This window comes from Falco rusticolus, chromosome 5 (assembly GCF_015220075.1).
Source record: "Falco rusticolus isolate bFalRus1 chromosome 5, bFalRus1.pri, whole genome shotgun sequence".
Taxonomy (NCBI): domain Eukaryota; kingdom Metazoa; phylum Chordata; class Aves; order Falconiformes; family Falconidae; genus Falco; species Falco rusticolus.
The window spans coordinates 24,316,865-24,328,988 of NC_051191.1; the positions used below are offsets into that span (position 1 = coordinate 24,316,865).

Consider the following 12,124-nt stretch of genomic DNA (forward strand, 5'->3'; position numbering starts at 1 on the left):
CTTTTTGAAAATCTTTAACAGAAGAAGTCAATGGCAACTGTGAAACAGCCTGTCTTCAAAGTCCTCCATTTATTTTGGGGGGAATGTAGACGAGTACAGTCTACATATCTGTGTGTGCAGAGTTTATAAATACAATGTTAGTGGTGGTACCGTAGTAAGAAACTGTTTTAAAAACCCAGTTAAAAAGTGTAAAGCTGCCTTCTGGTGATCTTAAAAAAAACCCGCCCATACTTAAATCCTGTCCTGTACGACCAGACCACCCATCCGACTTCTGTGTGAGTGGTTGGTGAGGATGAACATGGTGGAAACTCCAATATATTTCTCTGGGCTTCTTTGGTTCTGCTGTTATTTCACGGCAGCAACAGTCGGGGTCTGTTCTGCAACTGAGTTGCCAGCTGAAGACTTTCAATCTGAACCCTTCACTAGGGAAACACAGCATTTGAAAGAACCCCAGTGTGTCTTGTCTGGAAGTGCCTGATATTATCTGTGCCATGCGTTCAATGGCTCTCAGCCTGTGGGCAGAAAGGCTCTTCCTTGGGCAGCCACAGAAGGAAATATGCTGGAGAGAAGGGTTTGGTGTGGGAGTGGGTTGGTCCAGGAAAGAAATTCTCTCTTAGGAAGTGGTCTGCAGCATGCGAAAGCTGGAGAACCACCGAGGTAGCACATTCCACAGGCAAAACAAACAAATGCAAAGGCAGATATATCCCTGGTAGCTACAATTTTGCACGTGGGCTACCCTTGAATGCGCACCAAGCCCTGGCTCTCAGTCACTGCCCAGCTGTTTTGACCTTATCAGTAAGCGTGGGGAGCTGGCTTGGTGTTTGGTGGTTTGTTTTTTTTTTTTTTGAGGGGTGTGTGTGTGTTGGTTTTTTTTCACTCCCAGTCTACCAGCCAGTGACTTGCAGTTCCACTCCAGTGGGAATGTGTCGCTGGAAAAATGTGAGTGGACCTGAGGCTGCTTTAGATCTTATGATCTGGGCCGGCACCTGCGTGTGGTGATGGCAATATTAGGTGGGGATGCCCCGGTGCGAGCTCCTGGGCGTGTGGCGCGGCGGCGCGGGGAAGGGCTGCGCTCCAGTGGGAAACCCACAAGCCCGGGGGGTCCTTCGGTGCCTGGTGGCAGCACGGAGGGCACCTGGCTGCCACCGCCTGTCTGTGCGTGCCCTGCGCTGCTTTTCGGGCAGCTGGTGCTCGGCGGGGCCGTGAGCGCCCCGGGGGCGCGCAGGGGGGGTGTGCCGGAGCTGGCTGCCGCACACGCACACGCACCGCGAAGCAGCCCATTTGCTGGAGGGGGTGTGCATCTGCGTGCGAGGGAGTGGAAAGGGGTGGCGGGGATGGAGGAAGGGAAACCAGGGGAAAGTCTGACACTCCGCACAGAAGGACCGAGACCCTCCGCCGCTGGGGAGGAGCCGGCTTCGCTCGCAACGCCTCCAAGAACCCAGCCCCCGGCCCCGCAGTGACCCCAGCCCGCACCCCGCCGCCGCTCCGGCCCCCGGCAGGTACCAGCCAGCTCCCGCCGGGCGCTGGAGCGCTTTTTTTCCGCGGAGAAGGGATGGAAGGAGCGGGGGGTTGGGGGATGTGGATGGAAAAGTGCATGCGGTCCCCTCTGCTTATCCCGGAGCCTCCGCTCCCCCCTGTCCCGCCGGCCGCCGGGGCTACCGCGGGGCGGGTGGCACCTGGCAGAGGTCCCCGGGCCACCTGCCTCGCTGGCACCGGGGAGGTGGCAAACCGCGGTGCCGGGGGAAGAGCCCTGGGCTGTACCCCGGGAGCGCGGCGGAGGGGGGGGGGTCGGGGGGTCGGAGCGGGGGCGGGGGGCAATTTTGGGAAGAGGAGGGTTAAAGGCTGCGGAGGTGGGAGCGGAGGGGAGGGGGGCTCGTTCTCTCAACCCCGGCTTCTGCTTGGAGAGGGTGGCTCAGGGCGATGGCAAGGGCGGCGTGGGCACCACCAGCCCTGCTCATCAGCGGGACTGCACCCGGAGCGGTAGGCAAATCCCTTCCCTGCCACAGCCCCCCAGCACGGCCCCGGGCACGGCTCTGCTGAGCGTGCCCGTCACCGGGAGCTGCGGAGCAGCCGGCTGGCCTGGGGTGCTCGCTGCAATGGGCTTACTCGACCGGTCGCACTGACAGCCTCTGCTTTGCCTTGTGCTGTGACACAGAGGGTGGCGAAGCTCCTCGCCTGGCAGGGAACAGGCAAACTGAAAGTTGCTTCTGGAAGGGAAGCATTCCTGAGTGCGTTAGGTAACCGGTGACTGCGCTGACGGGGCTCCGCAGCCACCTATGATCCCTCAGGACAAGCTTCGCTTTGATATTGAGTGGGAAACCTTGTCCAAGAACAATAGAGATCAATGGGGCAGCCTGGCCGTAAGTGGGGGCACTTTGCTGGGAAAGCAGCAGCCAAACGTGACAGAGGCCAGGAAGATGCAGCAAGAACTTCTGCAAGAATTCTAGCGTGTCACTTCTTTTTCACTACTTAGCTGCAAACCTAAGGAACAAGTCTCTCTTCAATGCTATATAGCACAATTTTTAGTACTGTTTATCCAACCCTCATTAGTATAGTTGATGTGGTTTTCACTTTTGCCTTTTAATCAGTTCGTTTAGCTTATTAAGGGCCTGATCCTGAAAAGCACTGCTTATCATCTCCTGCAAGGTATGTAAGGGCTGAGGTCTTTATGAAATCTGTAAAAGCTGGGTGTCTAGATAGCTTTCTAAAGAGGAATTGGGGTATTTTAATCCATAATTGTAAACCTACTGTCAAACAGAGGTGCCCAAATTCTACAGGTGTCACACCCCTTTTTCTTAGTTTCCAAGGCAAGTCTTGCTCTGGGATGCTTCATAAATAGAAGCATTTTAGCCTTGATCAGGCTGAGCAGCCTGGCTTCACTTTTGTTTGAACTTTATTTTGGCTTGGACATCCAGACTAGCCTGAGATCCAGGAACTAAATTTGCTTTCCCTCTTCTTACCACTGGATCAATCCAACAGGGTTTCTCAGGGTACTGGCAACAGAGCAGACTCCCCGTTAGGTGCAGTGCTGAAGCACAGTGAGATGTGCTCCAAACCAGGCAGAAGCATTTTGAGCCAAAGTCTCCCACAGCCAGTATGTGGGCTCTGCCCATGGAGTACTTTAACCAGAAATGGAAATAGCAGCTTCACCCGTAACCTCTGCCGAGCCTCAGAACACAGGAATGGCTGCAGTTACAAGAGCTGGTATAAGATGCTTTCAGGACAATAATACCAGGAAGAGACAATTGCCTTCCAGTAGTGCTGAGTAAGATGACTAAAGCTCAGAAAGATCTAATTTCCATTTGTATTTCTGCCCTTAGCTTTGGCTTGGTGGGTAGCTGCTGTCAGACACCCCCCCTGAGGAGTGAGACCTCTTTTGGACCCCACTCCTAAGTACCAGCCTCCACCTGCTTCTCTCCAGCTGCAGGTTATGCCATCAGCCAGCCTTCCAAAACACTGTAATAGCTCTGATCTCACTCTACTTTTTTTTGTTGTTGTTACTGTTTGTTTTGCTTTTCTTTGGGTTTTTTTGTTATTCTGAGAGGTAATGTTTTCACTGTAGATACCACTGCGTTCGTTATGCAAATTATACTGCACCCTTGAAATTCTACTGGGATTTTGCAATGGAATTAAATGAAACAAGGCTGTAGGAAGAAAAAAAACAACTTTTAATTAAGCTAGATTATTAAATGGAAATAGGTGTTGTTCATTGGGAAAGAGCCTTTTAAAGTGTTTGAGTATACTGCATCACTATTGCTCAGAGATTAAATAATGATAATTAAGTAAATCAAGGTATTAACACCACGATATTAAAAAGTGAAGCCAAAGAATGAAATACTCCCAACAAAACCTGTCCCTACTTTGGTCCTAGCAGAAGTGATATACTCAGCAACTCTTTCCATGTATATCATGGAACAAGTGTATGTGCAAATGTCCCACACAATCAGGATCTTTACAGTGTTAATTTGCAGAAGGTCCTAATCATTCAGAGCCATTCTGTGAGCATGCTGTCAGCTTAGGGTGGTCAAAATAATGAGGCATTCCTGGAGTCTTTTTGAATCCCTGTTCTGCTTTTTCTCTCACTCCTTTTGCAGTTAAAAATGCAGAAGCTGTAATCTCAGGTGTCTCTTCGCTATGCACCACTGCAATGTAGACGTACCAGTTACCTGTGGCTCCGGGGAGGCTGATTCATCAGCTGGGAATCAGCTGAATTCCCAGCACATGCCCGCATTTCTTTGGCTAAAACCCCTGGTGCTGGAATTGGCCACTGAGCCACCTCTACACTCTTTGAGGTTTCCTAGATGAGGGAATCCTTCAGTGCTGGTTAAGCAGGCTTTCCCACCACGCTTTCCTGGCAAGGCAGCCTGCGGGATAGCCGGAGCTATATTTGGCCCATTGTCTTTTTAACCCATGGCAAATGCCAAAGGTGCATGCTAAGTGTCGCTAAATCAAATAGGCGCAGTGAACGTGTGATGTGTTTGTTTTCCTTGCTTGCTGGATTTTCTCCAACTGCAAACAAGCGACAGAGGATCTCGTAGTAAAGCCATGCCCATGAGATCTGAAGCATAGTGGCTATGTTTAAATGATGTGTGAAGCAAATTGTGGCTCCATGGGTGTGCTATTTTTATCTTTTTTATAATGCTGCACCTCTGTTGTACTTCTTAACACAATCTCCCCCCGCCCCGCCCCCCCCCCCCCCCCCCGCCCCAATGTTTCTGTCTGGGTTTTATGTATTTTATAAACTTAGCAGTGGCAATGAGTCAGTGCTTAAATTATCCCTGTATAAATCTTTAGTCCTTTTATCTTCTCCTTCCTACCCTTGTGTATTCAGAAAGGCCCCACTCTGGTATTGTTATTTTTCACATCCTAGAGACATGCTGCATGAACAACCACATGTTATTTGACAGTGGGTGATAAAAAAAAAGGGAGGGAGGGGATTAAAAAAAAGAGCAGCCCTTTTATTCCACTCTCCCCAGCTTAGATGGATCCAGCGTCACATGGAGGGGATCCAGGATGAGTCAGGGAGCAGTGCTGTGGTCCAAAATTCCAGTTTGCATTACAGCTGGGAGGCAGTATTCAGCATCATGTGGATTTATTTTCTTTTAACAGGAACTGCAAAATAATTTATGGAAGCCCTATAGACTAATGGGCAGAACAGATAACAGTAAGCCAAGAAGAACCTGGATTCCCATCTGGGTTGAATCATTGACTCAATTTGACTATCAGAGTGATGAGTGTGGTATTTAAGCCTAGAATATTATACCGGCCTTAACTAAATCATCGCACTTCCCCACAACATAACTGGAAAATGTGATTAAGGTTCAGAGCTCTGCTGGTACCTAACAGTTTACCTAATAACTTCACTGGCTGGACTAAGCACAGTATGTTAGAGACATCTATTTGCAACCTTAATTTGCAGGATGAATCCTAACGGGTTCAAGATATATATGGCTAAAGAAAAATTAATGCTCTAGAACTTATATGCACATGGAGACCTGTAACTAGTGAGGACCTTCTGCACTGCATGAATTTCACACTGTATGTAGTACTCAGCTTTCAGTAACATGCATCCTTTCTATACGTCTTTGCATATTTTTCTTTCTGGGTTATGATAAACAGAAAGAAGAGTCGTGTCAGCTTTTGCTGTTAATGTGGTCAGTATAAAAGTAAAATAAATAGCCATAATTAAACTTTTGCCAATCTACTTGGTCAGTGAATCAGGAGACTTGCAGGAAGCTGATGCCATGCAGAAGAGGAGAGGCTAAAATTTCTGTAACATCTGAGCATACTCCAGCAACATGCTGGGTTGTTGTTACTTTCCTGTTTATTTTTTTCCAAGGGGATGGGGAGGAGAGAAGTTACCGGTTTTCCTGGAATGTCGCCTTCTAAAAATCCTGAAGATGCTGCAGCCCTGAGTATGAGCTCATCTTGTGTCAGCATAGCTCAGGACTAAATGCACTGGAAAGAGAAAACCTAGGATTAACTGAAAATTATACAAACTTAAGGCTGTCGTGAAATGAAAGAGTTGCGCCTGTTCTCAGGCTGCCTGTACTTAGTGACTTCAAGGGACTTAAGCCCATGTTTAAAGGTAGACTGCTGTGTGAAATGCTCTCGTGAAAGAAGTACTTTCCTAAAGTCTAAATGTAGAGTGAGATTAAGTCTGTTAAAAGTTAAGTGCAGTCCTGAGGGCTGATGTGGCCAAATATTCCAGTTCAATCTTGGCTAGAATTTTAACATTTTGAACAGCTAGGTCTAATGGTATGTGCCTACCTAGCTTGTTATATTCCCCTGGAATTTATCAATGACACACTCCATATAATTGTGGTTATTTTTTGTCCGCCTAAAATCCTTTTTTGGTTTTGCAAGGGAGAGCCTGCAAAGAGGGAGTATGTAAAAAATTCTTTCTCAACCAAAAGAAAAAAGTTGATCTCCCCCCCCCCCCCCACTTCCACAATGAAGAATTGAAACAATGTCTGTTGCTCTCATGCTTAATGTCACAATCTCTGCTAAAAAATAGTAAGAAAAAATATGATGTATTTTTCATATGGAACTTATTCCCTGTAATTTTATAATGCACATATGTGAGGTTTTATGAAGACTTATACTAAAAGGCTTTAGAACAGTGTAATAAAGGAAAACTGTTCAGAACAACCTTAGTATCAAAAGAGCTAAACAGCTACACTTTGAGAGAGGGAAATAAAATGAAGGGCGATGACAAGGAGTGATAGACTGTTGCAAGTCTCTTTTCTCCAAGAAACTTTTCTCCAAGAATCACAAAAAGAACCAGCCTTGACTGTAAGGTTCTCTGTGCTACTTTTCTGACTTTCTTCACAATCTGTACCTTTGCAAGATGTAACATTCCTATATCCATTCTCTGACCTCTGAAAGATACGTTCTATTGGCATGTAAAGTACCTATCATTTACATAATTTCACAATTTATTCTCTTTTTTAAGCAAGTGCCTGAAAACCTTTATTAAGGACATAAATAAATCTTCAGAGCTACTACAGTATGTCCTACTAACAGGGTGATCAATATTACATCTCCAAAGGTCCGCTGCTGCTTAATAGAAATCAGAGGAGACACAGGTGCAAATCTATTTGTGACTGTCTTCCATATTTCTTAAAATCTTTGTTTCTAGTAGGAAGAATGCATAAGATATGGATAGTCATGATTTATTGCTTCTGTTTCTATAGTTACAGGCAGTGGACCTTTTCTCATTCAGATAAGTTCTTATTAATTTACCAACTATACTGCAGTAGCATCGGGAGGTCCCAGTCAGAAATGAAGGTCCTCTTGTGTTGACATTTGTGATGTATCTGATTAAACAAAAAGCTAAAATCCACTTTCAACCATAGCGTCAGGCAAGAGTCAGCAAGCACAGATGACTGAGAGATGTGGCTTCCTCAGGAAGACAAGTAACAAACCCAGCTTTATTTCTTAGAATAAACAGAGGTCTCAGCCTGTTTTTTCTGTTGTTGAATAACATAAGCATCAGGGCAAAGTTGAATTTGTAGTGGCATTATGGGATCCCCTATTGTGAAAGATAAATAGCAAATTTGGCCTAATGCCTCAATAAATTAATTACATTGAATTAACCTGACTTTTGGTTCCTGTGACCTCCTTAGTTTAACAGATTACTTTCTGAAAAATGCATCTTCAAAGAATCCACTTTATTCTGGGGAGGTATTTTATAAGGAAGTTAGAGGATTTTCTAGAGGCACAAAGTCTCCACATGAACAAATCTGGAATTCTTGGATCCGTTCAGCCATGTAATACTTTGAGTCAGAGACTAAGCCTTTGTGTTTCAACTGGAGCAGAACTCCCATCTCCAAAAGAAAGAAAAAAAATCTGCTAGAAATAGTATGCAGAAACACAAACTTACCAAGAAAGAGAAGACATAATTCAGGTCTTATTCATTTAGGGAGCAGGCATACCTAGTTTTGCCCGATCTTCGTGTGTCTCAGCACATTAATATTGAGACAGATGGTGTCATCCAGTTTGCTATTTAAGAGCAAAATATTGTAAGTCATTAATTTGTAGAAACAGGTCATTTGAAATGACCAGAAATCCAAGCATAAAGAGTGAGTTAATAAAAGCAGATATCTTTATTACCACTATCCTTTTCTTAAAGCCAAAATGTAACACACACACCCCTTTTTTTTTTTTTTTGTAAGGAGTTTTTTTGTCTACAGATCTTTAAATCTGCTTGTCTTTGCTTCAGAGTTCTAAGTTAATAAAGCACACTTCCTGACTGAGATTTTCCAAAAGTAGTCCTGGGTGAGGGGTTTTATACTGATCATTTTAACAACAGCAAAACCATCCACAGATGGGTGGGTTTTACTTTAGGACAAGCCGCTGTACATGCCCCGTTAACGTGATGGACTCGGGCTGAGAGGCAAACTTGTGCTTCAGCTTGTAGGTGACACTGCTGCACTGAGCAAGTGGACAGCCCCCGTGGCAATGACGGTAGCACACACCAGTTGATCCAAAAAATATCACAGTATAACAAGGTGTGTGGTTGGTTTGGGTAAATTAGAGACACGTAACTGAAATTAGCGAAGTGATTTGTAACAGCTAAGGATAGTCCTACATCTTCAGAAGAAATGAGTGTCTCTAGAAAAAGGAAAGCAGAGATTTAAGCTAGCAGTATGCACTGAAAGCATTTGGGGAGAAGAGTTGTAGAGAGAAGTTAGAGGCTGAAGTACTGAGCAAGTGCTATCACTTCTTCTGGGCTGACAGGGTGGTTGTGGTGGGATGGCCAAAAGCCCCAGGTCATGAGGAAAGGCTGTGTAAACCAGCTGACAGAAAGTTAGGAGGAGTACTCTACAGCTGAGGCTCTGAGCTGCAGATTTAAGCACCTAAATTAATTTGGGACCCTCAAGCCATGAGCCCTCCCAGCAGACAGGCATCTCTGCAGGGTCAGTCTTTTCCTTGTGTCAAAATTTAAAATAAAACAAAAATTAAAATAAATTAGAAAAAAAAAATATCTCTAGCCTATATTTCAGGGGTTCAGGTGCCTGCTTTTGCTGGTGACATGGAAGGGCAGCTTTTCCAGCGCGTGCCTGGGCGGTGGAGTGGCTGGTGCTCAGGAGCATGGCTTCCTCAGCCAGCATCGTCCCACTCTGCTGCCAGGGCTCTGCTGCCCCAGGCCCCACAGAAAGGGGCTGTGACTTGGTGTGGTCAGGGCATCACCCTCAGGGACAAGATTGCTCTGGCTGGGGGTTTTGGTATTGGTGTTAATATTTCTTATTTGATATGGAACTATGCTATTGAACTGATCGTCAGGAGTCCAGTCCTACCTGTTCCTGAAGGAGTGCGCCAACCTTGGGGCTCCTGGATGAAAGGTTTTGGGAGAGTTGGATCTGCTGATTTGGGTCTGTGGGAGAAATGGGCATGCTTGGAGCTCACTCTGGCTGTGGGCAGAGGTGGGCAGAGCAATGCCTGGTTTGGAACCCCACAGGCACTCAGCAGTTTGGGATAGTTGTGACTTTGCTGTGTGTGCACCCAATGGCCCAGGTGCCGCGGGGGGTGTGTGGTTAGGTGGGTTTGGCTACATGCAAAGCCAGGTAGCAGCAGAAGACAGGTTTTACACTGGTCTTTAATGCTGAACCTGGTTGGTTGAGGAGGCAGTTAGGGTCATAAGTCTGTTAATCTTTTTGGCTAAAACAATTTTAGTAGACAGGGATGCTTTATGTAACTACTGCCTGAATCATTGTGGCCTGTTGATCTGATGTCTTCTACAATGTATAATGCTGTCAGGACTGAGGTTTCCTCAGACCTGATGAAATCCAAGGTGTTTGTTTTAAGACTCAATTTATTATTTTGTACACTGAACTCAGAGTTTTAAATGCTTTAAGGAGAAGCTGGCCGGATGCAATTTTTGGAATGTCAGTCCCATCCAATTGAGGAAAATGTGAGACAACTGATGCCTTTAAGAGAGTTACTAACATTGCTCAGGCTTAAGGGACTTTTAGGTCCCCTTTCTAGAAGAAAAGGGACATTTACCTCTGCTGCTCTGTGCTGTCTGTCTATTTAAGATGAGTGTCCTGGGTAATACTGTTTGCAGTGTACAGATTTGTTCTGGAGTTACGACTCGGTGTTTATAGTCCTCTAGTGACATCTACAAAAAGCAGACATATATTATCTCATAAAGTTGCCTCAGCTTGAAAAAAGTAACAAATGAATCTATGGAAAATATCTTTCACAAAATAACACCCTGACAACCCATGCACCTTTCAGTGAAATTAAGGGGGTTTCACGTGGGAAGATTTTCACCTTTAGATAAAATCATTATAGATAGACTAGCTTAGGCTGAAGATTGAGTAAAATAAAATATATGAGAGGGGAATTGGTAGACTGATATTCGTACAGTATCCCTCTGAAAACTCATATATCTTGGGTGGTTTTTTTTTGTCACTGTTCTGTTTTATTTTTCTAAAGAGATTTACACTTTTAAATGCAGATAAATTATTATGCTGTCTGCACGAGCCTGAAGGTCCTGCGTCCTTTGCTTTCTGTTACTTTGGTACAGCTCATTGCTTTCCTAAATGGCAACACAGGCACTATTATGAGATTCACAGCACAGACTTTGATTTCTTCGACTGTGCTTAAAATCAAATCCTGGCTACTTGGTGACAGATGAATTATTGTGCTTTATCTTTTATAGTGATGGAATAGTTGGGTTTTTTTCTTCTCAATTTTTTGCTGTTGTACATTGATGCATAAGGATGAATAAAATAGACTAGACTAGACTAGACTAGACTAAAACAGTGCTGAAAGCTCCAGTGCCAATTTCTGTACCTTTTCACAGCCTGACAGCAGAGCAAGAGGTACGTGCAGCACACAGTGCAGGGAGTTTGCCTCTCTTAATCCCAAACATCTGGTTTCAAAGCAAGAGAAAAACACCTCAAAGCAGAATGAAATTGTCATATTCGGTTTAACATCCAAGGTGAGATTCTGCATGGTTTATCCCTGTTTTTTCCATTGTGCTGGGCCTGTGCTGGCTGCCAGCATGTCCTATGGCACAAGGGCTAGGTCTCTCCTAGCTGGAATTGCCTGTTCTCACCTCTTTGCTGCAGCAGTTCTCCAGGTGGTTTTGAGGCACAGGCTTCCCAGCTCTTCTTTCCTCTGAAATTTCATCTCCTTCCTACAGTTTAACTCTCTCCTGTACTTTTGTAAAGACTTCAGGCACTGTTATCCTGTATCCTGTCAGTTCCCAGAAACAGTCCCACCTGATGAAAAAACCTCACTCCCTAGGGATACCCTACTCAGTAGCAATCTTGCCTGTGGAGTGTTAAGCTGTTAAAGGGAGATAATTCAGACAGATTTCAGGTCTTGTGTCAGGTTTCCATGACAATGGTAAAAATGCCTTTGTTTATGATAGCATTTATGCCACCGACACCACAGGCACAGCTGTTCTGCAGTTGGTCAGTGCTGAAATATGGATAGTAATTCTCTTAGTAAAGACAGGCTTTACTTCTATTTTTATCCTTGGTTATCACATCACCCTGTTTTAAGGATAATATCTGCTCTAATGCATGGCATTAAAAAAAAAAAAAAAAAGTACTTTCCATCCTTTCTGTCTTTTCCTTCCTTCCTTTTGCTGCAAACAAGGTAAATGCCACTAAAGTGATGTGAGAAGAGCATTTTGGAATGTGTTTGGATTCATTGTGTTTTGTTTTCCGTCCAGGAATTCACATGACACAACGGAAAGTGGGATCTGACACCTCTGAGATAAACTATTAGGCTATCTTTAAAGTGCTACACTCATCTTTATAAGTGAAATTGTATGTAAGGCCAGAAAACTTGGGGCACAGTAGCTTTGAATATAAGTAGTGTTATCTTTGGTGGAGGCATCAGCAGAGATTACAACGGTCTGTTGTGATTCTCACAAGGACTTGCAGTAAGGACAGTACTATTTGTTTGCATTCTTTTCTCAACAAGATACTATTTTGATGCTTGGAAAGCACGACCCTTTGTAAATTGTTCTGTCTTTCTTCATTCTTCTTTGAGCCACATGGGAGAAGAGGTATGAGCACAAGCAGTTAAAGTTGAAAAGGTGCTGGTGGAGGATGGAGGAATTAATAACCGATGCTATGGAAACAGTTTGCTCTGTAGAGCT

General features: G+C 44.8%; 1 protein-coding gene across 3 annotated transcripts in view; it reads left to right on the forward strand.

The window, feature by feature from the left end:
* Nucleotides 1–863: 863 nt before the first annotated feature.
* Nucleotides 864–12,124, forward strand: part of SEMA3D (semaphorin 3D) — a 144,341-nt gene continuing 133,080 nt past the window's right edge. The window contains exons 1-2 of one of the 3 annotated variants that reach the window (XM_037389215.1): nt 877–939; nt 1,378–1,499. The gene's annotated coding sequence lies outside the window, so the exon portion shown is untranslated. Of the gene's footprint in view, nt 940–1,066; nt 1,500–12,124 lie in introns of those variants that run through there. The other 2 variants (XM_037389214.1, XM_037389212.1) reach the window with 2 other exon arrangements.